The following is a 25,583-nucleotide window of genomic DNA, read 5'->3' as shown; positions in this document are numbered from 1 at the left end:
CTAAAGACTTTAAACGTTTTTCCAAATTGCAACTGTTAAAATGATAAAAGGGAAATATTTGCTGTATGACTAGTAAGTTACACATTACAAATTATCATATCATTGCTTAAGAGTTGCTTAAGAGAGGCAGCCATGTAAATAAAAAGAAATAAATTAAATTATATATTAACTGTACTTAATTTTAATTAAATGTAAATTCCAATTAAAATTATGCTTTGCCCTGATTTCAACTACAATTTTTGGCAATGTAGTTCCAAGCACACTGTTCAAAGACCCAGGAAAGCCTTGCCAGAAAAAAGGTTGCACACCTCTGAGGTGATTTGTTCTGTTTATCCCATTTAAATACTTCATTTTCTATCTAAGTTCATATAATGCTTTTCTAACTCTGACCATAAAGTAGGAATAAGAAAAGATCTATGGTTTTGCTCTGAGCAAAACAATGCTCATCAGAGAGATACCATCTTTCATTTCAGTAATGACCCGATCTTCCAAAAAACCCAGCCATGTAAGCTTAATGAGAATTAATGTCAACCATGGAGTGGGTTGTTGGCATTTGTTGATGGATTTTATTGAAAGTATATTCATGTCATTATGAAACTCTCAAAATTACAGTTAGCAAAGTATTGTGCTTGGGATCACATCAGTGGTGGGTTGCTACTGCATATGCACAGAAGCGCCCCGGGCATGCGAGCGAACTGGTAGCGATGGGATTTGGAACCCACCCCTGGATCACATCCCGCAGAATAGTGGGTGAAGTCAACGCAAACTTCAAGGAAGATAGGAAATGTGGCATGATATTGCAACATTAGAATAAGTGGGATTATTCTGGAAGCAGGATTCTCTTCCCACCACCACCCTTAAGCCAATGAATTCCATTTGTGATGGCAATGTCTTCATATGTATTTGCTTCCATAAACACCTCCAGGTGTTTATGGACCCTAACTCCCATGACTCCTTGTCATCACAACTAAATGAGATATGGAGTTTTTAGGACTACTGGACATGTCCATTTTAACATGTATTGTAAGTTTTTGTTTGAATTTCCCATAGCTAGGATAAACTGTTCTTCCTGATTTTATTTAAGTGATAATATATCTTGTCCTGTGTTTTTTTTTTTTTTATCAGTTCAGCAAGACAAAAACCTGCCAGAATATCTTATGAATGGGAAATACCTAAAGAAAAAATAATTTGGACTTCAAAAGGCAAAGTATTCCACAGAACCAATGGCCAGTTCCATGAAGGCCTTCACTCTTGTAGACTCAGCCTTCTCCATGTGTTCTTCAGAAAGACTCAAGGTGAAATAGAAACTGGTTTCATATATCAGAACAACCTGAGGGCTTTAAAGGTAACAAGCTGGCAGCCAATGCATGGTAGTTGCAACATGATCCTGGTTTTTTAAAAAGGTGCCTATTACCATCCTTGCTACTCCATTAGGAGATGTTTATCTGTGAGTATGTGAGCACTCTAGCAAGCAGTCTCCCCACGTACAGACTGCATTGGTTATTTCCAGATGGCAAGCTTATTGTACAAGAGTCTGACTGGCATCTGCATGAGAACATGCTAGGCTACTATCAGACTGGATGCAGTGACATTTAGGAAAACCTGTTGTTGGAGAAGAGGGATCAATGATGTTACTGTGGAGTTTTCTGCACAAGAACAATCTAGACTTTGTAATGTGGGACCCACCCAATTCTTTTTAATACAATAAGTCTGTCTCAGTACATTTCTGAAGAAAGCTGTCATTTATTTGTAATTAAGTTGATTCATGTTCCTATTCTTTCCTGACTGAACAACTAGTGATTATCTGTGGGATTTCTTAATGGCGCTGCAGTGTGTTTTTGTTAGGAAGTGGAAAAAGCTCAACATCTTAATCATCTGCGATTCTGCAGCAATATAGAAGCAAATGCTAAATCCTGCATGACAGTGTTGGAATCTCTGGTCTCATGGCTTTTTTTTTTTTTTAATAAGGGGATAGCTATACATATGCTTCCTGTTCCCAAGATACTACATTAGCACTTTTTTCATCTCTGACAGTGCTTAACTTTTGGTCTACCTCAGTGGTGGGTTGCTCCCAGTTCTGTCTGGTTCTATAGAACCGGTAGTAAAATCGGCGGGAGGCTCCACCCACCCGCACAGACATCATAAATGACGATCTGCGCATGTGCAGAAGTGCGCGCGCACATAGCCCCATTGCAAACCGGTAGTAAAGGTAAGTAGAACCCACCCATGGTCTACCTCACATCTCTGCCACACCAACAGATAGAGAACTACCAGAGTGATGGCGAACCTTCTCGGCACCAAGTGCCCAAACCGGAATGTGTGTGCATGTGCGTGCGCAGGAGCTCCAGAAACCCAAAGACCAGCTGGCCGGTGCAGTGTGCACATGCATACCAGCCAGCTGGTCTTCAAGTTTCCGTCATGCGCATGCGCGCCATCCAGCTGCTCTTCATGCATGCCAAAGCACTGGAAACCTGAAGACCAGCTGGCTGGCACACGCATGCCTTTTTTTTTGGCTATTTTTCAGGACGTTTTCAGGTCATTTTAAGGCCAATTTTTTGGTCATTTTCAGGACGTTTTTCAGGCCATTTTCAGACTGTTTTGGGAGCTGCTTTCTGGGCTGTTTTCCGATGCTCCGATGCCCACAAAGACCAACTGGCCAGCACACTTGTGCACACCCTAAACCAGAAGAGCAGCTGGCAACAGCGTGCATGCCCATAGAGAGGGCTCGGCGTGCCACCTCTGGCACGCGTGCCATAGTTCGCCATCACAGCCCTAGAATGAAATGAGTTCAATGCTATTTTACAGGATTGCAATTCAGTAAGGAGCACTAGAAGAATTTCTGTCTTAAGGAAAAGCTGGGAGTGGCATGGCAGATTAGCAGTTTAGGCTGTTATGCAGCATTGCCGTCAGACTAAAAACAGCTGCAAATAAGAGGTTGGGACTGTGGAGGCACTTGCAAAATAATCACTTTAGGGGTGGAGCAAATTTGCAATTGGATATCATGAGCTACACACTGTGAAAAAAATGAACAGGAAAGTGCAAATATCCATCTTGATTATTCTTGATAAGTAACATGAATACAAAACAGGCAAGTGGAACTACATGATCATGGAAATGCATTAATGCTAAAACTTTATAGGTGAGTATCATTGCAGCAAAGAGATAATAACCATGGCATAACTCATGACAGAGATTTAAAATAAATGTGCAATTTTAGGAAACAACTATTAGCTGCTCTTACCTCCTTTGTAACTCAACAAGTAGAACTAAAGACTAGTTGTTGCTTCTATTTCTCTAAAAGCTGGGAGTCAGAAATTCCTGTTGATCTATTCAGAGGTAGACAACTTGTTTTGCTTACCAAGATTACAAATAAAATTCCTGCTATCTCCTAGCAGAGCTGGGAAAAATTATTTTATGAAATCATGGAGAACCACCACCAGTCATGGTAGAGAATGTTAGGCTAGATGAACCAAACTTGCTTCTTGATATTAGGTTCCTGCTGCAAATCACTCAGAGTGACAAATAAATGCTGATATCCACTCCGATTTGTTAGTTATGCAGCTCTATGCGTTATTCAGAAATAAGTTCTGTAATTTCCAGTAGGGTTTATTCCTAGATACAGATGGTTAAGAAAGCAACTTTAATAAGTGGAGAAGAAAGTGTATTAGTGCCATTTTTGTTGCCAGCAGGCATTGCGCCTGTGATCAGAAAGTTAGAAACAGAATAGCTGTGATGATAAAATATATAATAATGCAAATTTCCTTTAATAATGCATGTCATGGAAACCTTAATCATAGAAATTTATAGAATCACATGTGTTACTCATTTATTCTATCATCCCCATTTGCTTTTCTTTATCTAATTGCAGGCCTGCATGCATGAGAGAACAGTTTTTAAAATTTATTTGACCTGTTTTGGAACAAGATATTGTTTTTACTAGGTCTATCCAATTTTATCATTTCTTCTCTAGCTGTCCTTCATCAAAATTAGTAACCAAACAGAACACTCAAGATTATAGAAGCAAGAGACAGAAATGACATATTTTGTGCTCTAATCCAGGTATTTTCTTCTGTGAATATATTCTCAAAGCCTTTTTCCCCCCTAAATCCCTTTCTGCTGAAATATACTGGTCTCGCATGTTGAACACTAGCTGTCCTTCCAACCTGTATTTTCCTGCTATTGCTTTGGCCTTATAGCTCCATTACCTTCCTTTCCCCCAGTACAGTGTAATAAATGGGAGGCTTATAGTGATGGCAGGAGATGATATCATAAACATGCATTTTCATTTAATATCTTCAGGTAAAGATATTCCTTTTATAAATGCCTAGAAGTGAAAGCCATCCAACGAAGAGATACTTATCCCAAAATGGTGATTCTTCAGGGCAAGGAAGTTGTTGATTTACTTAATTGGTAGTTCTATTCCTCAGTAATTATGGCTTAAATCCACTCCTATTCTGTGAATTCCAACAGTGATATTAGTAGTGGCAGATCTATATTTAATTATGGTATGACAAGTTTAATGTAGCTTATTTTCTAGAGAACATTATATTCAGTATCGCAAACCACAAAGATTGATTCTTTTTCTTTTCTAAGAAACATTGCTAACAACTCCTACAGTATTCACAGAGAAGAACTCTTGAACAGACCCTACCCTCAGAAAAGGGAATGTATGATGAGAAACACCTTTGCATTTTGTCTGTTATTTGTCCCTATGATGCAAAACTTTCCTGTAACTATCTAGTTTGTCTTTATTTATTGGAAAACATTTCTACCCTACCACTTCTTGTATATCTGACACAAAAGAGAGAATCAAGATGGCAACAGACATACTTCATTGGAAAGATTATTCCAAAGGCAGTTGGCTATCACAAAGAAGGTCAGTTCTGGGTAGCCACTTGCTGAACTTCATCATGGAGGATATCAGGAGTATGAGGCTAATGGAATTGCTATGCCCTAGTCATCTGTTAATTAATTTGTTTAAACTTCAGGAATCACCAACTTAAACTTTCATGTTTCAACGAGGAACTATACATTTATCCTACACAATATTTACTTACATTTGTCTATTTCCCATAAAGAGGTTTTGATAACATATTTCAGGGAACACTTGGAAATGCAAGGTTTCTGAAATCCTAGCAAGTTTTGCATTTTCCATGCTCATATAGAAAGGGTAGACTGAAGAAAAAGGAATAAATTATATTCTCTAGTACAGAAAAGAGATATGTAGTCACTCCTTGATTTGCACAGCTACTAAACCAGTTATGAACAGAATTTAGATCAGAATTTATCAATAGATGTGATTTGCAATAGTTCTATAAGGATATCATGCTCCCAGCTGCTTAACAATAGCAGAAACCAACCAATCTGCTCCATGCCTTAAATTTTACTGCTGACATGAATAAAGCTTGGGATAATAAGCATTGGAATTTGCTGCAAGCTCCAGTAAATTCTGGTATTCAAAACAGTTTTTTGGACTCAGAATTCTTTTAATGTTAAGCATATGTTGTTTGTACCAGGCTATGGTTTGATAGATTTTGGGGCTTCAGTACAAAGCAGATTCCATAATTTTGAAGTGTTTCCATCTCTGCCTTTAACTATATTTCTTCAGTGTAAGTTTCTTCAGTATAAGTTTGTGATGGAAAATTTTGCTATCCTAATGAGCTCAACCTTTGATGGCCAATTTGAAATTCCTCCACTAAGATCATATACCTTTGCTGATTACACACCTATTATTGCTATTAAAACAGCGTTTTTAAACTTGGCAGTTTTAAGATATGTGGACTTCAACTCCCAGCATGATGGCTAGGGAATTCTGGGACTTGAAGTCCACACAATATAAAGTTGCCAAGTTTGAAAAACACTGTATTAAAGTAATGAAAAGATGCAGCAATTCTTCAGTTATTTATGTGAGTGTCCTCCATTCCACTATTCCTTCCTGACCAATTCTGTGAGCTGTGTGACAGTTTTAATTTTATAGAAATATTGTTTTTCTTAACATGTTTTCAAAATCTCCTTACCCAAAAGAAAAACAACCATTTATTAAATGATAGATACAATTCGTATTTTGATGACATGTATGGAAAGACAAGGATGAAATTTAATCTAATGAAAGCATGATGATGTTAAAGTCCACCTGAGGCATGATTTTTTTTAAATGCCCACAATACATACAATAACTTGTCTAGAGCTACTTGCTTCTTTCACCCAAGTTTTCCGTCCCTCTGAAGAGACAAAATAATAATAGAAGAAAACCTTGTCTCCCACTTGCACTGTCAAGTGAGCAGTTGTTGCCCTGCCACAGTAGTATTTCATGATATGCAAGAGGATTGCCCTAGACCCGCGGTGGCGAACCTATGGCTATGGAGCCATATCTGTGGGCACGTGAGCTCAGTTTACTGACTTATGTTTCCGGCCTCTGGGGGGGGGCTCTGGGGGCACCGTTTTCATCCTCCCCAGGCTCTTAGAAAGGCTCTGGAGCATGGGGAGAGCAAAAAACGGGATTTCCAGTCCCACTGGAAGTTGGCAAACGGGCCATTTCCGGCCTCCGGAGGGCCTCCAGGGGGTTTGGGAAGGCTGTTTTCACCCTCCCCAGGCTCCTAGAAAGCCTCTGGAGCCTGAGAAAGGTGCAAAACGGGCCCACTGTGCCATTGCGTGCCAAAAGTGGGGGGAGCACAGGGGGAACACGCTCAGGCGCAGGGGGCAGAGCACATAGAATTATGAGCATGGGCATGCATGCAACCCCCCCCACTCCCCACATTTTTGGTACACAGTGGCAAAAAGATTAGCCATCACTGCCCTAGACCATGGGCTAGAGAAAATAGTTGCAAGACAAAGGGAAAAAAGTTGTTTCCAGAGCAATGACAAAACTCATCCCTGCCTTTCTGGTAGCAAGGAAAAGCTTCAAGTATTCGAAGTATTCATAAAACTCTGGAAGATGCATAGATGCAGAAGGCATAGGAGTGTTTGCAAAGTTCCAAACAGCCATCATTTTGGCAGTTGCTCATAGGCAGGGATTCCTCTTAGACTCAGAGGCATAATTATATGTGCCTAAGAGCTGTCTCATTTCAGTGGGAGGAAGGGGGTGGGGGAAATCAGCTTACCTGGGAACAAAATGCTTTTTACCATTCAGACAGAAGTGCCCTCACTAGTCTACAGCACTTCTGATCAATGGAAACCATGTAGTAAGGCGTAGTTTCTAGAGAAAATTAAAGGAGAGGGCTGTGATCCAGTGCTGTATTTTAAAGTATTCTTCATCTCCCTTCCCACTAACCCTACCCACCCACAAACTCGTACAAAGTGAAATATAAATAGGGGCTGGCAGGGAACATCCTCATTGATTCGCCTTGCAATAAATGACTTATTTCTAACTAGCCAGTTATTCATTTTCTGATGGATAAGACTTCCAAAGACATGCTCTCAAAATTCCAAAAATTATCCTTCCTGATTCTATTGCATTGTGAGAAAAAGCAAAGTGGAGATTCCTTATTCGCACAGTGATGGAAAGAAAGGTACTAGCCTTGATGAAGCCAACCACCCAAAAGCTGTTACTTGCAACGTTGTTCCTCTTGTAATTCACCCATCCTTCTGCTTGTGGATAGTTTTCCGAATAGCTGGTGGCATATTCTAGCCTATTTGACATCCAGAGTGTCGTTACCCAGAAGTGCCTTCACTTGCCAAATCACATTGTGAGGCCTCAGGAGCACCACTGGGTTTTGAGCAGCAATGACCCAACTCCACATCTGCCACTATCTCTCCAGATGGTCTCCTCCTCATCTTCAGCAGCATTCCCTTATTGTCTACCCCATTCTTTTATTTAAAAAGTTTTAACAATCATTACAACAATTTTCCCCCCTCCCCCTCATCCTCCCTCTCCCTCCAACCCCCCTCCCCCCCCGACACCCACCCCCCGGACTTCCCAGAGCAAAAACAGGGTATAGCATAACAAACATAAGCTAAAATAAGCTATCTTTCTGTGTTCTCCAAACTCCCCCTTGCTCTTTAACTCCCCTGTCAACTAACTAAACATATTCAAAAAGAAAACGTTGGTTTCATTCATAAGCTATTTGAAACTTTTTAGTCCGATATTTGTTTTGAATATAGTCAATCCATCTTCTCCATTCCAATATATATCTTTCATTTGAATGGTCCTTCAAATACGCTGAAATTTTAGCCATCTCTGCTAAATTCACTATTTTTAGTGTCCATTCATTCTTCAATAGTAGGCAAGTCTTCCTTCTTCCAGTACTACGCCACCAAGAGTCTGGCTGCTGTTATTAAATTTAAAATCAACTTAGTCTCTATAACAGTACAATCTGTAATTATGCCTAACAAAAAGAACTGTGGAGTAAATTTTATCTTCTTTTTGAGAATATTTTGAATAATCCACCATATTTTTATCCAAAATGCCTTAATTTTTTTACATGTCCACCATATATGATAATACGTGGCATCATCACATTCACATCTCCAACACTTAGGTTGCACACTTGGATACATACAGGCTAGCTTTTTAGGATCCAGATGCCATCTATAAAACATTTTATAAAAATTCTCTCTTAAATTTTGGGCTTGCGTGAACTTCACATTTCTAACCCATATTTTTTCCCATGTTTCCATCATTATTGGTTGTTCAATATTTTGTGCCCACTTTATCATACAGTCCTTAACTAACTCCATTTCTAAATCTATTTCTACCAACGCATTATACAACCTTTTTATATGCACTTGACTTTGATCCCTAATCTGTTTTACCAAGTTCTCCTCATTTTGCAAAAAACCAATTTTCTGATCTTCTCTCCATCTAGCTTGCAACTGTACATATTGAAACCATGTTCGAATTGTCCTTTCTTCTCTTAGTTGATTCAAAGATTTTAATTGTAGTATACCTCTTTCCTTGTTAAGAAGCTCTTTATATGTAATCACATCCTGCCTTTGCTCTACACTTATATTCTCTATCGCGTGTCTGGGTATTGCCCACAATGGTAACTTCTCGTTTAGTTTATACTTGTACTTTTTCCAGACACGCAATAGAGCATTCCTTAATGTATGACTTCTAAAAGTCTTGTCCACTTTCTTATCATATAATAAATAAGCATGCCACCCGTAAACCAAATCATATCCCTCAATATTCAATATTCTTTCTTCTGTTAAATTCATCCAATCACTCATTGCTGATAGAACAGCTGCCTCATAATATAGTCTTAAGTTAGGCATTTTGAGACCTCCTCTTTCATGTATATCCTGCATTCTTTTTTGTTTTATTCTCGGTCTCTTCCCTGCCCAAACAAAATTATTAATACCCTTCTGCCATATCTTCAAATTCAACAGGTTAACAACTTGCCTTACATTACTCTTCATTTGTCTACCATTTATAAAACCAGTTTGATCATTATGAATCATTTGTTGCATGACTGTCATTAACCTTATTGTCTACCCTTGATGTGCCATTGTGAATACTATTTATTATTTATTTATTAGTCATATTTCTATGCCTCCCACTCTCCGAGGACTCTGGGCAACTTACATCAAAGACAGTATACTAAATAGCATATTGCCCCCAACAATTTGGGTCCTCATTTTACCCACCTTGGAAGGATGGAAGGTTGAGTCAACCTTGAGCCGGTGAAATTTGATCCGCTGATCTGTTGAACTAGCAGTCAGCTGAAGTAGCTGCAGTACTGTACTATAACCACTGTGCCACCTCGGCTCTTAGGGGGAATACCCCTTTACACTCATCATACATAAATAGAAAGAAGTGGTAAGGAAGATAAAAGAGGCTTGGCAGTAAAAGGAGGGAGGGAGGGAGGGAGGGAGGGAGGGAGGGAGGAAGGAAGGAAGGAAGGAAGGAAGGAAGGAAGGAAGGAAGGAAGGAAGGAAGGAAGATAGATAGATTTATGGTTGACTAGCCAGGATTTGACAGAAAAGGAAAAGCTAATGTTTTATGTTGCACACTAACTACAGGCCTCTACAATTTTGTATTTCATAGTGAAGAGATGGCGGTAACAGTACTTCTTGTCAGGAAGCCCCTTCCCCTGGCATTTGCTTCTGCCTTCCTCACAAATGTGATTCACTGGCCAAAAGTTAGCTCTTTATCAACAGGATGAGTAACAGAGCAAATCAAGGACTAGGACATTTGAAAATTAAAGTAATGAATCAAAAGCAAATACATGGTAAGATTTGTGATACATCAAGTGCTGAGTGCCACCCTAAATAAAATATGCCATTCAGCTAACTGAAATCAGGCTAACTGTATTTGGGAGTCCTGGCTCATTTAAGTGGTACAAGGACCCCCATCTCCCTGAAAAGAAAGGAAAGAGGTTGAAGTATGTCACTTTTTGTTGTAATCATGTTTCTGACGAAATACATATACTACCTGTTCACTAAAGTAGGTTTTAGCAACTCAACATTGTAATTAAGGGATTGTTATATTTACTTTATTTTGGAGGAAATTATGTTCATGTTAACATATTCTCCTGAGCAACAGAAGAGTGACAGATTAGCATTAGAACCTGATTTGCAGGAGAGTACACATTCTGGGATCTCCAGGAACAGAAGACAGACAGCAGATGAGAGGAGAAGACTTATCTATCTCTGACCCTGGAATGCTACTAGCAACAAAGAAGAATACTAGGCTAGATGGTCATGTAGCCTGACTTTGTATAAAGACTGAATAGGCAACATAAAAATAATTGCAAATAAAACTTCTGACCAGCATATTAATCACATTCTATTCTTCCTTATATGTGAAGTAACTGACCAGTTTTATCAGTCACCCACAAATAAATAAATCATGAATTCGGTCTAGAATGTATGATGGAAAAATCATTATCCTCTGATGATTCTAAAATGAACATTTTATGCAATTCAGTAATTCATTTTAAAAATCATCATTTCTATTCCCATTTCTGCAACTTGCTAAATTGTGGGAATGTGTTAATGTGTTAAGCAGAAGGCAGTGAAGTCGAATCATAATCCCAACAGGCTCTGACCAGCGGTGAAATCCAGCCGGATCTATCCGGCTCACACAAACCGGTAGCACCAGCGGCAGGAGGTTCCACCCACCGGGACATCATTTCTGTTTTTGACCCTCTGCGCATGTGCAGAAGAGCGTGCATGCTTGCACTCCCAAACCGGTAGCGAAAGTAAGTGCATTTCACCGCTGGCTCTGGCCATATCTGATCCTCTTGTTCCCATCTGTTAAGCCACAAATGGGCTACTACAAGAACTTGTACACTCTGTTTTGACACTTCATCCTGATGTAGCAAGTTCAATAATTTAAAAGAAAGGCAAAAGGATATCAATATTGTGGATACAACTTTTAGTTGTATTTTATGTATTTTATGACATTTTATTTATGAGCAGTAAATAAAAACAGTTAAATATATACTCTTGTCGATATATAATAGTCTGAGGATATACTAACTGCATAGGAGTACACAAACATGTGCATGATGAACAATATGGTAATAGGATATGCCAGTAAGCCAACTGAGCATGTGTTGGCTAGTTTTTTTAGGAAAGGTTTTGGTGAAGGAAAGCCCGTGAACCACCTGAGCAATGGAAACCCTCACTGAGCAAGCCTGAACAGCATCAATCAATACTTAGAAAAGTATTCCTGGCAAGACTAACTCTGCTTTTACTTGTGTGGTTAGAGGGATGGAAAACATGAGCAACATCTTGCTTTCCTGGTGGCTGTGATTCATTTGGAGAATGGATGACTCTGCTGAAGAGTAATAAATACAGCTGACATTTGCTCAGAAAGTGACAACTGTCGAGCATTAAGTCATGCAAGAATCTCTAGAAGGGAGAGGTGCAGGCGGCTGCTTGAGGCTGGAAGGTAGCCAAGAGCAACCAGGGAGGAAAATACTGTATCTCTTTGGTCCCACCCACTTTTATTCCAGACGTGCAGGAATGAAGGAACAAGAAGGAAGAAGCAGGGAACAAGAAAGGGGGGGGCCATCATGGATGAAAGCCACACAGAGATCTTTCCTCCCCACTTTCAAAGCATAAAATGAGTCAATGGGTTGAGATGGATGGTAATAAATAAATAAACAAACATCCTTCTCCAGTTTTACAGAGCAGGACATAATTAAATTGGTGCATCATTCACATCCAGTGCTTTTGCAAAAGCTGCTATTGAATTCTGATTTTCTTCTGGTTTACATATAGCCAAAGGCTTTAGAGCTCTTGACACTTTCAGGAAGGAAGGAAAGGAAGGAAGGAAGGAAGGAAGGAAGGAAGGAAGGAAGGAAGGAAGGAAGGAAGGAAGGAAAATCAGAGCAGAAAAAGAGTGGAAACATTAAAACAGATTATAAGGCTGGACTTTAATATACTGATATGGAACAGGATTGATACTTAGAAAGAGTATTACATTTTATTGTGAGAGTCATAACTTTTTATTGCATGGATGTGCAAACCTTTGGTGAATTAGTCACATTTAATATGGGAAGAAGCCACTTAGAATCACTAAGTGAATAAATAGTATCATATAAGAGGATGGATTTAATTTAGGACAGTTTGAAGGGTTTTCTTATGATATGTCTATCTGAGTTGTACTACAGTTGTCTTGCATTTCCAGAAAAAAAAAATAAGAAACTATGGTGTCAGCTTTTAGCAATTATACAGAGGTCCCTCAGAATTGCAAAAATGAACTTGGGAATTATTTACACACTTGGTACTACTGATTAAGTATTCCTTTGAAAAGGACAGGTGAACTTCTCTCTAAGACAGTAACAATACTGTGTTCCTAACCATTCCTCATGTATATGACTTTGCACTTGTGTCCCATTATGGTTTGTGTGCACCACTAAAAACCCAGGCTATGAACTAATATGATATCATATTACTTTTGTAGTATGTGGAAACTTTTGGCAATTCTGATAACAAATATGCTGCCTCACACACTACATAAGGAATTGGGAAATTGTGGTCCTTGTAGAAATTCTAATTTTCTTATGTTTGCTAGAGCTGTTGGTAGTTGGAGTGCAACTACATCTATAGGAGCATTGCTTCCCATTCTTGCTCCAGACCAAAACAAGCCTTACTCCCAATTGCTCATTGGTTAAGATCTGGAAGACATGGTGCCTTCTAGGTTCCAGCCCTTAGGGAATATGGAAGCATGAGATCAGGCCTTGTCAGAGGCTACATGGGGTCAGGCCATATCAAGGGCTGTCCTCCTTTTCTGGAACAGCATTTCCCTGAAGTCAAATTAGTCCCAACTTTTAGGGCTTTCAAAAGCAATCAAGATCTGGCTTTTTCAGTGGATCTTCTGGGTCTGGTGTTACAGTTGTCCTCTCCTGTGTGGTAGTAGTTGGAAATGGGTTGATGCCTGACAGCATGCAGTATTTCTTATGCTGATTATTATTATTATTATCTCTTTTACTCATTAAGCATAAAACTCAGTCAACTGAACATTTAAAAATGTATCACAAATATCATTGACTGGTGCTGATGGTTGATATGGGTTGCTGTCAGCATCCTAGGTATCAACCAAGTATCTTCTTAAAATGTACAATTGTTGTTGTTGTTGTTGTTGTTGTTATCCAACCACAGCATATATAAATAAAGAAACTAGGAAGTGGATACTGGTTGTACTAATGCAATAAGTGTTCTTATATGAGGGGGTCTTTCAAACATTACCCCAAAAATGAGGAAATAAAACACAAGTGGAATTATTATACAACTTCTCTTAAAAATGCATTAAGTCAATGCTTCTGTCTCATTGCATGTTTTTAAGAAGTTTAGGATATTAATGACGAAGGAGCTTAGAAAAATATTGACGGTGGTCAGGCTGTCTAAAATTCACCCCTGAACTCTGTAGGTTTTTGTCTGAGCAAAATAAACAGGGATTGCACTTTTTCTAACCCTTCTTTCAACTACATCAACATATATTTTCCTAAACTGGAAATATTAAATGTGGGACCTGAATGAAATACATCTATATGCATTTGTTACATATCACTAAATGAACAACGTAGGACAACTATCTATGGAAAGAAGCTATTTTTTTCATCTTATATCCTGTATTTCTATCCAGAGGCCACTCAGGGTATCTCTTCCACAATTTAATAAAAAATGATCAAAACATTTTTTGTTGTTGTTGAGGAAATGGGAAAGTAAGTTAAGGATGAAATTGCTTCAATGGAGGAGAGAACATTTATTTGGTCTAGCAATCTTGTTTTCACAATTGACTATAACCATAAATTCACCTGGGTAGCCTTAGGCAAGCCACTCTCTCTCAGCTCTAGTCCCAACACGTGTAATACAACTATTATATTAACTAGCATGGCTGTTGCAGTGAGTGCTGAATAATGTGAATAAAGCAAAGCAATTTACCACTGGGTAGATCCAGAGCTCTTAGTGCTTCTCAGAGGGAATGGTTTTGTCCTGCTTCAAATTCTTCTTATGATTTTTTTCAGGATGTTAGGATAATAAGGTTGGTTCCACTTAGAACTCCAAAGTGTGTAATCTCTTAGAGCTATAATAAAGTTCATGCTGAAACAGGCAATGTGATTCTTGGCTTTAATCCTCATACAAGTATCTACATGTACAGTACTCATTCTACCTCTGGAAGTGAAATAAAACATGCATATTTTGTCATCTGAAAACTTTTTTTCTCATGCATGCCAGTGTGTTAAAAACACATAAAAATATGAGTAGATTTTCAAAGGTTGCAAGGAATTACCTGATGGTTTATTAGAAATGCCACATACGACCAACCACTGAGATCTACCAACTTTTTAGTAGCTTGATCAAATACAATTAGACAAGTTCTGTAGACTTTGTTTATTGAATTTATTGATTGAATTTATGTCACTGCCCATCTCACTAGCAAGTGACTCTGAGTGGCATATACAATCAAAATTCAAACTAACAATCACAAAATTGAGGATCTTCTGGAAAGCCTGCAGGGTTGGGCCAATCTCACCTTTATTAGTCATACATGGATAATTTCCCATTAATATGCTCTTATACATTATATAATTATCAAGAATTTGGTTTAGGCACTGTATATGTATATAGCATGAGAGAGAAAAACAGAGGAATTATTTATCAATTAGCCCACCACCTCTTCCTGTTTCCCAATACACACTCCTGCTTAGTTTCCCTGAAGTCTTCACTGCCTGCAGTTATGCTTGATTTAATGAGTTGCTCTGCAATAAAAAACAAGTGGCAATATTTCTAGTCATGTCAGGAAAACTACTGCTAATTGCTGAATATCAAGCAGTTTTAAAGGCATAGTCAAAAAGCTGAAAGCCCTTCAAGTGCTTTTTGCAAGAACAAACATGGCATTAAAATGCTTAAAACAGGGTTGCCGAATGCTGCTTTTCCCTGTCTAATCAGCATCACCTGCAGAAAGGCGCCACAGTATATTTTCCAGGTATACATTTTGTATCTTTGGTAGAAAGAGGTGGGTAATAGAGGTCGGTGTAAAACATGCAAAAATGACAGTCCAGAAAACAGAACTGGGAAGACCTTGCTAGACCCTGGTCTAAAATAATAAAACAGTATCCTAATTTATCTAGAAAAATCGTATCACCCACAACCATTTTCAACACAAACTTGAAATCTTTATTTTACCCTAAATATATAGTGAAAAGAGGGAAGTATGTGTAACCTGAAGAGGCTGATTTGGATGTATAAGGAAGTGTTAAAGAGTTCAAAATTAGTTCATTTAATATTATGAGTATCAACTTTTATTACAAAAGATAACATTTTGCTCCTTGAGTAAATAAATATTTTTCTTATCTTGGTTTTGCTTCTACTCTTACTGTAACTCCATCTCCCTTCTAGTTGGATTTCTCACCTCAAAATGAACACGTCACACATGTGAACATTGAACTCCAACATTTCCTTTGCAACTCTTCTCAAACAGACTGCTCCTGTGTTTCTAAGATGGAAAAAATGTTTCTTCTTTCCGTTCTCTTTTATCCAAAGGTGTGTCTTCGAATTTACATAATTCATGTAAACACCCTGGAGAATTCCCAAGTAAGGATATGGAATGGAGAAGAACAAGGAGTGGTCATGTGAGAATGCAAGAGCCAAAGCATCCACAAATGTAGCCATGAACTAGGACACTGCATGGCCACATCATGCCATTTTCTACTTAAAATCGAGCAATGTAAGTCTTAGGGATGTGGATGACCTTGGTTTTAGTCCCCCCCAAATATCAGCCATGAGATTATTCTTCTTTCTCATCCCAAACTATAGGACCACAGTTGGGGTTAACCTCACTTGAATGTTTCATTTTTCCCCTCCAGTACAAGAATATTGAAAGCAAAATAGAACTGGAGTGGTGTTCTGATAGATTTTCTTCCTGAGCTATAACTGACAGATGATTTTAAAAAGTATAGCTGCAGTGTAGTGGTTTGCAAACTGGTGGAATGCTAAACTATATGGCTACCATATTTGAGCTGCAAGAATCCACCAAGACAATAACTAAAATGCAGGAAAAGTATTGGCATTTTCCTCATCTCTTTGCAGCCTTCTAGTGGTTATCTAGTTATGGTGACCTAATCTGTAAAGCTACATTGTTTATTTTAAAATTCTTTTTAACCTTTTACCCAAATCGCTTCCTGAAAATTCAGCTCTGCCTTCTTTGCGTTTTAAAAACCTCTCCAGAATCCAAAGGCATTATGGGAAAAGAGTTCTCGCTGCCCAACACTTAAAATAAGGACTATTTTATCCCATTTGAGATTGAATGAAAGCTTTCTGTTATATTAGATGGAAAGCTTCAGAATACTCATTGTGTCTTGAGACATTGTACATGATGTGGCTTGGTCTCAACAGAGAGTCCTGTTTAGGAGGAGGCGCTACGTTGAACATCTCTGTTCTTTCTGCTTTTGCTTTAGGTTTTGTACAATCTACTAAAAACAAAGGAAAACATGCAAATATAAAATGCCCTTCAACTAACAGTGATTTTCTGTATTATGCGAATACAGGACCTGAGGGGAGCAGCCCTCGGTAGTCCCTTCCCCTCTGCAAGTAGAACTGCACATTTGTAGGAAAGCTCTTTCCTTAATGATGGTTTTGAGAACTTGCTTGGCCCTTTTGCTTTGTTACTGATGGCAGAAGACAATTTCTGCTCTGTCTCTTTGAATCCTGTCTAGAAAGCAAAGAAATAATCTCAAACCAGTGGTGGGATTCAATTTTTTTTACTACCAGTTCTGCGGGCGTGGCTTGATGGGCGTGGCTTGGTGGGCATGACAGGGGAAGGTTACTGCAAAATCCCCATTTCCTCCCGATCAGCTGGGACTTGGGAGGCAGAGAATAGTTGGGGGCGGGGCCAGTCAGAGGTGGTATTTACCGGTTCTCCAAACTGCTCAAAATTTCCGCTACCGGTTTTCCAGAACTGGTCAGAACCTGCTGAATACCACCTCTGTCTCAAACATTTGAATCTAATTCTTTGACTCAGCAGGGTGCTACATTTTGAAAACCAAAGATCTTAAAAAGGCATGGTGAAGACTAGACACAAAAAAGTAGGCTAAGCCTGGCAGAACCAATGCAAGTATGGCATTTGATTTTATTAAACTGAAATCAATTAACATTCAATTAATTAAATGCTGCAGAGATCATGCTTATTGTGTAAGTGATCATTTTCTACTTCAGTCACCTAAAGAATTGCAATTTGATAGTGAGTTTTAGAAGGACTCTGAAGTTGCACTGAGGTTGCCTTTGGGTCCCACAGGGACCCCTTGGCTTTAAGAAGGCCAGAAGCAGCCACTGGAGTTTCACATATGCTGGATTAAATTAAATTTCTTTTTCTAGCAATCTTTCTGTTCAATAAACACATAGCTGGTTCTTGGAAAAAGGAACCCAAATAGCTGTCAATGCTCCAGAGGCTGAAGATACAGATTCAGAAGTATAAAGTCTGGCACCATTCTGGTTCCAGACCATACAGATCAATACAGAAAAATATAACTCCTCAAAGTTATAAAGTGCTTCAACCAAGCTTTGTAACACAACATTCTCTCTTACGAGAGGTGTGATTCTGTGTTCTGGAAAGAATTAGGGTATCTATCCTGCCAAAGACTTGAGCTGATTGGCTTAGTAAGCATATTAATCAAAGCATAAGTCCTTCTCATATGTATGTAACCTTTTTGAACAGTATTTTTCTTCCTACTCAGACTGCTGTCCACTTAATCACCTTTTGTATTTATGGTATATCTTCCTGGAGCCCTCAAAGTGAGCTTAGAATTTTTTTCCATTATTTTAAATATTTTGATATTTATCATTATATTAATATAAATATATTAATAGGTTTCAAATGGTGCCTGTTCAAATGGTAGTCTATTCTCCAGTTCATACTCATCTCCCTTTCATGGGGTCAACCAATGACAGACAGACAGATAAATCAATCCACTGCAGAATGAAGGCATTTTCATTGAAAGTTATGGAACATAACCATACCCAAGAAGTGGGGAGAACAGGCTCTAGTCTTCCTTTAGGCACAGAAGGTAGGTGGATAACTTCAAGACAGTCACTTTCACTCAGCCCTAGCTTGGGAAATGGAAGAATATCTATCTACCAATCTACAATGAGCAATTTCTCTCTCTCTCTCTCTCTCTCTCCCTCCCTCCCTCCCTCCCTCCCTCCCTCCGTGTGTGTGTGTGTGTGTGTGTGTGTGTGTGTGAAAATATATTATGTCCCACTTTACAGCTGATCTTTTGAAGCTGCTTTAAAAAAACCATTTAAAATAACAATAAAGCTATTCTAACATTAACAGCCACATAGGAATACATGCCCTAACCATAAATATTGGTAGTCATTATTTATTTTTTCATTAGCCACTGAAAAGCTTTAAAGGGTAGCAGAAAAGCTAATGTTTGGGAATCACATCTGAGCATCTACGGGAACTAGCAACCTTCCCTGCGATTTTTTTTTTTCAAAATTGTAACTTTGGGGGCAGTACCCTGGCCCTCATATGAGATTGCACAATGATATCATGTCACCCTCACCTAACATTGTTCATTCAAATCAGTAGCCATTTGCTATGATAGTTAAACTGATCCTGTGTTTTTACACTTCTGTACACCAGACATTGAAAAGCAAACCTGATAGCCTATGGCCTGGCTTGTACCCATCCCATTCTTGCCACTATTGGAAATTGGATACTGGATGAACTGAACACGTGGCCTGATCCAGCAGTGCTGTATCTAATTAGTAGCATTCTAGGACATGCATGTGTCCCACTCCCTGCCATATGATTTTCCTTGAGCAAGAATATTATTCTCTTCCCACAACTACATAAATTGAGTCATCTGAAACTTTTTGGCATGGCTGTTATTTCAATCTCATGCTTTCTATTAATGTGAAGTACTGTCCATCATGTCTTTCATGAAGAACACATAAACTAGTGATCTTGGGCCCTGTAAGATAAAGTGCTTAACTCGTGACCCAACTTTGGTTTTGTTTGTTTTTTTTTTTGTTTTTTTTAAATCCTTACTGTTGAGAATCTCTTTAGCCAATAAGTCCATCTGGTATTCCTTTTTAAAATAGGCAGCAAAATGGAAAGGAACAGGAAATTAAGTGGGAGGACAGAAACTACAGCCATTTGCCTGCCAATAGCCCCATTTTTAATAAATAAGGTTATTTTCACATGATGGCCCATTAATATAGACCACTTAAATGTGTACACGTTCACTTGAAAAAAGAGACTGTTATGGTCCATATAACCCATTAATGCATATTCACATATGTATATGAGGATCAGGTCTGAAAAGTCTCTCAGAAAGACTTGCATTCTGCGATTTGCAGAATGAACGATTGAAAAAATGGAAATAAGCCTATCAATTTCATAAATGGAATATTAATGCAGTTGATATGACACAAGTCTTTTCAATAAAAAGCTGCTAATGCTGTGAATTGGTAGGAGATGGTAGGTCATTACTGCAGAAGTGTCATAAGGCCTTTTATGCCATGATTCTGCGCCACTATCTTATCTGAAAGCAAACCACATTTCAGTGTGAGCTCCATAATCCTGGAACTCTCCCATTTCAACTTCTCCCAAGCATCTTTTTTAACATGAATGGACTCCAGGAGCAGAACACAGAATAGGACTAATGTCATTGCCATAAGAGGAGATGAACAAGTTCTTCATCCAAATCAGGTGGAATGTTTTTATCCACTGTATTACATATTCACATACACAAAAATTACCTCATTTGAAACATGCTGAAACAGGCCACACCTAGGGGAAACTGTTTTCCACCAAACACAGTATCTAAGCCTCTTTAAGCTACTTGTTCATATACACCCACACATATATTATTATTAAGAGGACATTTGTGCCTCTTAACTTAGGAAAACATCTTTTCAACAAACTTCAATGCAGTCTTAGAAATGTCTTTTTCTTCAATCCCTCCTTGGAATGTGACTGTCTTCAGGGCAAAAATGCAAAGCAGTATCTATTAAGACATTTCTGCAAAGTAACATCTAATCTTCATCAGAGATTATTGATCTATGCTATTATTGAATGATTAGAAGTTTCATATTGCTTAACTGCCTACATGTTGATCAGTGAATAGCATTAACTAGACACTGTTCTTTAAAGCTGATATTAGGCAAGGACAGCATCAAGCTGAGTTGCAAGCAAATTGCTTATAGCCATAATAGCATCAACATTATGAAACATGGCACAATGTGGATTGTGCCATATATACATGGCACAATCCACATTCAAATGATGCATCTATAATGCCCGTTAATTAATCTTAAACCACTCATCTAAACAACATATATGTTTTATTTGATTATGTTTATAACTTGCTTCTCTGCCCAATGTATAGCTAAGGGTATGAAATATATGAAAAATTAAGTAAAACAAATAACACATAATAATAAAGTAACAGTAGCCATGAATATTAGTAAAAATGTAATAGGTCATTACATGATTACTAATGCATTACAACTTACGTAAATCTATATAAAGTATAATGAAGAAGAGCAAAGTTGCTCTAGAGTGTTACTACATGTGTATTATTCTAAGGAACCCCTGTCTCAACTGCCTACAAATGTAATCCACTGGTGGGAATTCTGATGATGAGGGCCAATTAGGAGAAAGTTTCAACTGGGAGAAAGTCCAGATATTCTACTTCTCAGTCATATTTTATGTCTTTATAGATTAGATCCAACACTTCCATAATTTAAGACTGGAAACAAACTGGAAGCCGGTGCAGTTGATCTAAGACTATTTGTAACGTGATTTGGAAAGTGCACAGACAGCAGTGTTTCTAACTTGCTGAAGTTTACAAACATTTTCCAAAGCATCCTGCATAGAACATTAGGTTTATAATCTAAAACTGAAGCAATAAAGGCGTGAGTAATTCCTAGAGAAAGCAATTAAGAGAAATTACTAGCAGTTAAAAATTATATCAGTGTGTAGGTTACCTCTCCAAAACTTTTGTAATCAATTAAGCCACTCAAATCTAGGTGCATCTCCTCCTCCCATTTCCAATTTGACTTTCTCTAATTTCTTAAATTATAGACAGTCATCTTTAACATTCATCCTTACACTGGGAATTTTCTTAGAGTAAATTACTTTGCTCTAGGTTTGGAGGGGGGGGAGGAATCCAATGCCGGAACAGACCTATTAATAAAATCAAGTTATCTAATCACAGTAAGGTTGGAAAACATTTTACAGTCCACAATCCCTTTCTTCTTTATTCCTGTGTTAAAGAAAAGGGATCTTTCCCAGAAGATTCTTCACTGTAGCTGTTTCTGTTTCCTCCAGTTCAAAATTGTTACACGTTGTGTTTTCCTCACAAGAGAAATTTGCAAATGCAAAAGTTGCACCTTAGACTCTCTCTTCTCCACATGCAGGCTTTAATTTTGGCAAAGAACAGCAGCCTCTGCAATTCCCTTTCCTTTTGTCTGGGATGCCTGCTAGAGGAGTGGAGCTGCTAAAGTACGTGCATGAACAATCAAAACTTAAAAATCCACTGGAAACCCTAAGCGTGCCTGTGTGGGAGAGGAAAGTCAATCTACTCCAAGATCAATGTGAAAATGGGATCTCGCAAAGACAGAGAAGCAATTGGCAGTCAGAGTTGTGGAAAAGCAGACTTACCTTAGTGAAAGGGCTTCTGTGATGAGAGCTTCTTCTGCTTGTCCTCCGACTGCCTCGAAAACCAGAGATGCACTGTAGGGAGTGCCCCAGCTGGTGGGGTTATAAGTTTTCCCAGCTGTTGTATTGGGATGTTCAGTTGGGTGGTGTCCTTTGACTGTGTTTGAGAAGTTTCAATGAATCAGACTCTCTTTACAGAGAGAATGAGAAAAAAATTAATCCACTCCACCCTGTTTTCTTGGATCTGAGCCAGAAGCTGTTGGGCGGGAACCGGCAATTGCAAAGTCTCTTTCTTCATGACTCAGTGCAGCAAAAGCAGCAGTGAGAGAAGACTGTATAAAAACGGGAGACTTCCAGCCCGATGAGTAATAAAAGAGGGAACAAAGATTCAAGCTCTGTCTGCTTAAGAATAAAAAGAATTCTCGTTGCCAATGATAACAGATAAACAAACACTAACAGCTATAAATGTTGCAAAAATGCCAACAAGATCGAATACACAACTTCTGGGTACAGAGGGTGGTGATAGTCTCATGAGTCATGCTCCAACACCACCCTCCTTGGCCTCAGTGTGGAGAATGTTGACCATTCATAAAAAAAACAACACTGAGGAGGAGGGGTGGAGAGGGAATGGAATGTGGTGAACTTTGGCTTATTGGAATGTCAAGTTCTCCAATTTCAGGGTGTGTCCATCATGGAGTTCTGTGACTACACTGTGACGCCAGCTCATATCTTCAATGTCAGAAGGCATTTGCTCATACAAAGCGTGAATTTGGTGGACTTGATGTCTGGCCATGGGAAACCACGGGCATAATCATTCCCTAGTGGCTCCAGATTTGGAACCTTAGGCAAGAAGTTTTAAGAACCCATTTCCAGGAGCAAGCTCATTTCTTTCTTTCTACTATCACTGCTGCATCTTCATTTGTTACTTACATCCAGTCATAAAACTTGCCCAGAGGAAAAGCACATACAAATGACAGATGATCTTCTTAGAGAAATCGCAGAGGACCAATCACCAAAAAAAATAAGTACCATGGTATAAGCAATATTGGCATGACTCTGTTGCTATGCCAATACATACCAATATCAGGTAATGGTTAAGGTGCTGAACATACTACATATGTTTCCTTGAGCTCAAAATTTCCGCTACCAGTTCTCCAGAACCTGTCAGAACCTGCTGGATTTCACCCCTGACAAAAGGTATCATATAAACATCAAACAGATAGAATTCTAGATCCTCAAAACAACCAAGCTGCCTTATTTTGATTCACCTTTGTTTTTACAAAGTTGAATGAAACAAAATTATAATACAGTAGTAGCAAACAGTGCTTGTAAATGACTCAAAGTGAACTGGCACCTTCAGGAGGTTTTTCCTGTGTTGTTGCATGATGATTAACCAAGGACATTTTGAAGTTTGGGATGAAAAGCAGTAGGGTTCCCATCCCTATCCAACTCAACCACATAAAGCCACAATTGTTAATAAATGAAGAGTTTTTTATACATTACAATTATTTTAGATGCCATGCCTCATTAATGCTGGTGACTATACTAAGCATTGTTACTAGACCCTTAAGTGTCCATCCTAAAATTTGAGACTAGGATGTGCATTTCAAGGTCCAGTAATAACTTAACATGGTCATTACCAATTATTCAGCTCAGTCTGCACTTTCCAATAATAATAATAACAACAACAACAGCAACAGCAACAACAACAATAATAATAGGCCATTGCATAATAATGGCCACCGAAACTACAAGACTATGGAAGAAACATGTAACCGTGATACCCATTGTCATCAGGGCACTTGGTACCATGTCCAAGAATTTTACAAAACACATCAAGAAATTGCAGCTTCCTGCAATAACACCAGCGGAACTGCAAAAAACTATTCTACTTGGAACATCAAATATTTTAAGAAGATACTTGGTTGATACCTAGGTTTCTGGCAGCAACCCGTATCAACCATTAGCAACAGCCAATGGTATTTATGACACATCTTTAAATGTTCAGTTGACTGAGTTTCATGTTTAATGAATAAAATAAATAAATAAATAAATAAATAAATAAATAAATAAATAAATAAATAAATTAAATAATAATAATAATAATAATAATAATAATAATAATAATAATAGTAATAATAATAATAATAATAATCCTGTTCATGGCTTGGATAGACTATAAGAAAGCGTTTGATTCAGTTCCCATAGCTGGATCAAGAAATGCCTGGAAATCTTTGGCATCAGCAGCAACATACAAAAATTCATGGAGTCTTCAATGAACCTCTGGAAAATGAAACTTATGGCTAATGAAGAAGAACTGGGTGAAGTTGAAATTAAACGAGGCATTTTCCAGGGCGATTCCCTTTCACCCCTACTTTTTATACTCTCCATGCTACCACTGACAATCATTCTGAAGAAGATGAACTGTGGATACGAACTTGCAAAGAAAGGACTGAAAATCTCGCACTTGATGTACATGGATGATTTGAAACTGTTTGGTAAAACAAAAGCTGAACTGAATTTATTAATTGAAAACACAAAAGAATTCAGCCAAGACATTGGTATGCAGTTTTGAATTGACAAATGTGCAATAATAGCAACCAAAGCAGGCAAGATCACAGAAGAGGATGGAATAGAACTAGAGAATGAAGAAATGATAAAGGCAGTAAAATCAAAAGAAGGCTATAAGTACTTGGGGATTTTAGAGGCCTCTGACTTAATACATAATAAAGTAAAGGAATTAACCTCAGCCAAGTACATTCGGTGAATTTGTAAGATATTAATGTCCAAGCTGAGTGGAGGAAACATCATAAAAGCCATAAATACCTGGGCTATACCTGTGATTCGATACTCTGCAGGAATAATTGACTGGACCCAGATGGCGTTAGACAGCTTGGACAGAAAAACAAGGAAGCTTATGACAATGAATCATGCATTGCACCCCAAAAGTGATGTTGACCGATTATATTTACCAAGAGCAGAGGGTGGTCGAGGACTCCTACAAGTAAAGCAGACTGTGGAAGAAGAAAAACACAGCTTGAATGATTACATCCAGAAAAGTGAAGAACCAATGATTAAGGAAGTAAATAAAGGAGGCCTTTTAAAGACAACTAAAACCAAAGCAGAATATAAGAAAGAAGTAATTGAGCAGCGAGCTGAAAATTGGAAAAGCAAAGCTCTGCATGGCCAATACCTGAAAACTATTGAAGGCAAAGCTGACCAGAAACTAACTTGGAACTCGTTAAGATCAGGAGTACTGAAAAAAGAAACAGAAAGCTTTATTTTGGCAGCTCAAGAACAAGCCCTAGCCACAAACTGCATGAAGGCAAAAATTCAACATGTTACCACCAACAGCAAATGCTGCCTCTGTAATGAGAAAGATGAGACAGTCAACCACCTGATCAGTGGGTGCAGCAAAATTTCACAAACTGATTACCTACACCGCCACGACCGCGTTGCTAAGATCATTCACTGGAAATTGTGCCAGAAGTTTGGATTTGAGTATAGCAAAAACCACTGAGAA

At 38.4% G+C, this 25,583-nt stretch overlaps 1 protein-coding gene across 1 annotated transcript in view; it reads right to left on the bottom strand.

The window, feature by feature from the left end:
- EMP1 (epithelial membrane protein 1) overlaps positions 1-22,173 on the bottom strand; it is a 36,048-nt gene extending 13,875 nt beyond the window's left edge. Inside the window, exon 1 of the mRNA XM_070947061.1 lies at positions 22,064-22,173. The gene's annotated coding sequence lies outside the window, so the exon portion shown is untranslated. The remainder of the gene's footprint in view (positions 1-22,063) is intronic.
- Between the last annotated feature and the right edge of the window lie 3,410 nt (positions 22,174-25,583).

This window comes from Pituophis catenifer, unplaced genomic scaffold (genome assembly GCF_029215685.1).
Source record: "Pituophis catenifer annectens isolate HBS135680 unplaced genomic scaffold, rPitCat1.0.hap2 SCAF_7, whole genome shotgun sequence".
Taxonomy (NCBI): Eukaryota; Metazoa; Chordata; class Lepidosauria; order Squamata; family Colubridae; genus Pituophis; species Pituophis catenifer.
This window is presented reverse-complemented; position numbering and strand designations above follow the sequence as displayed.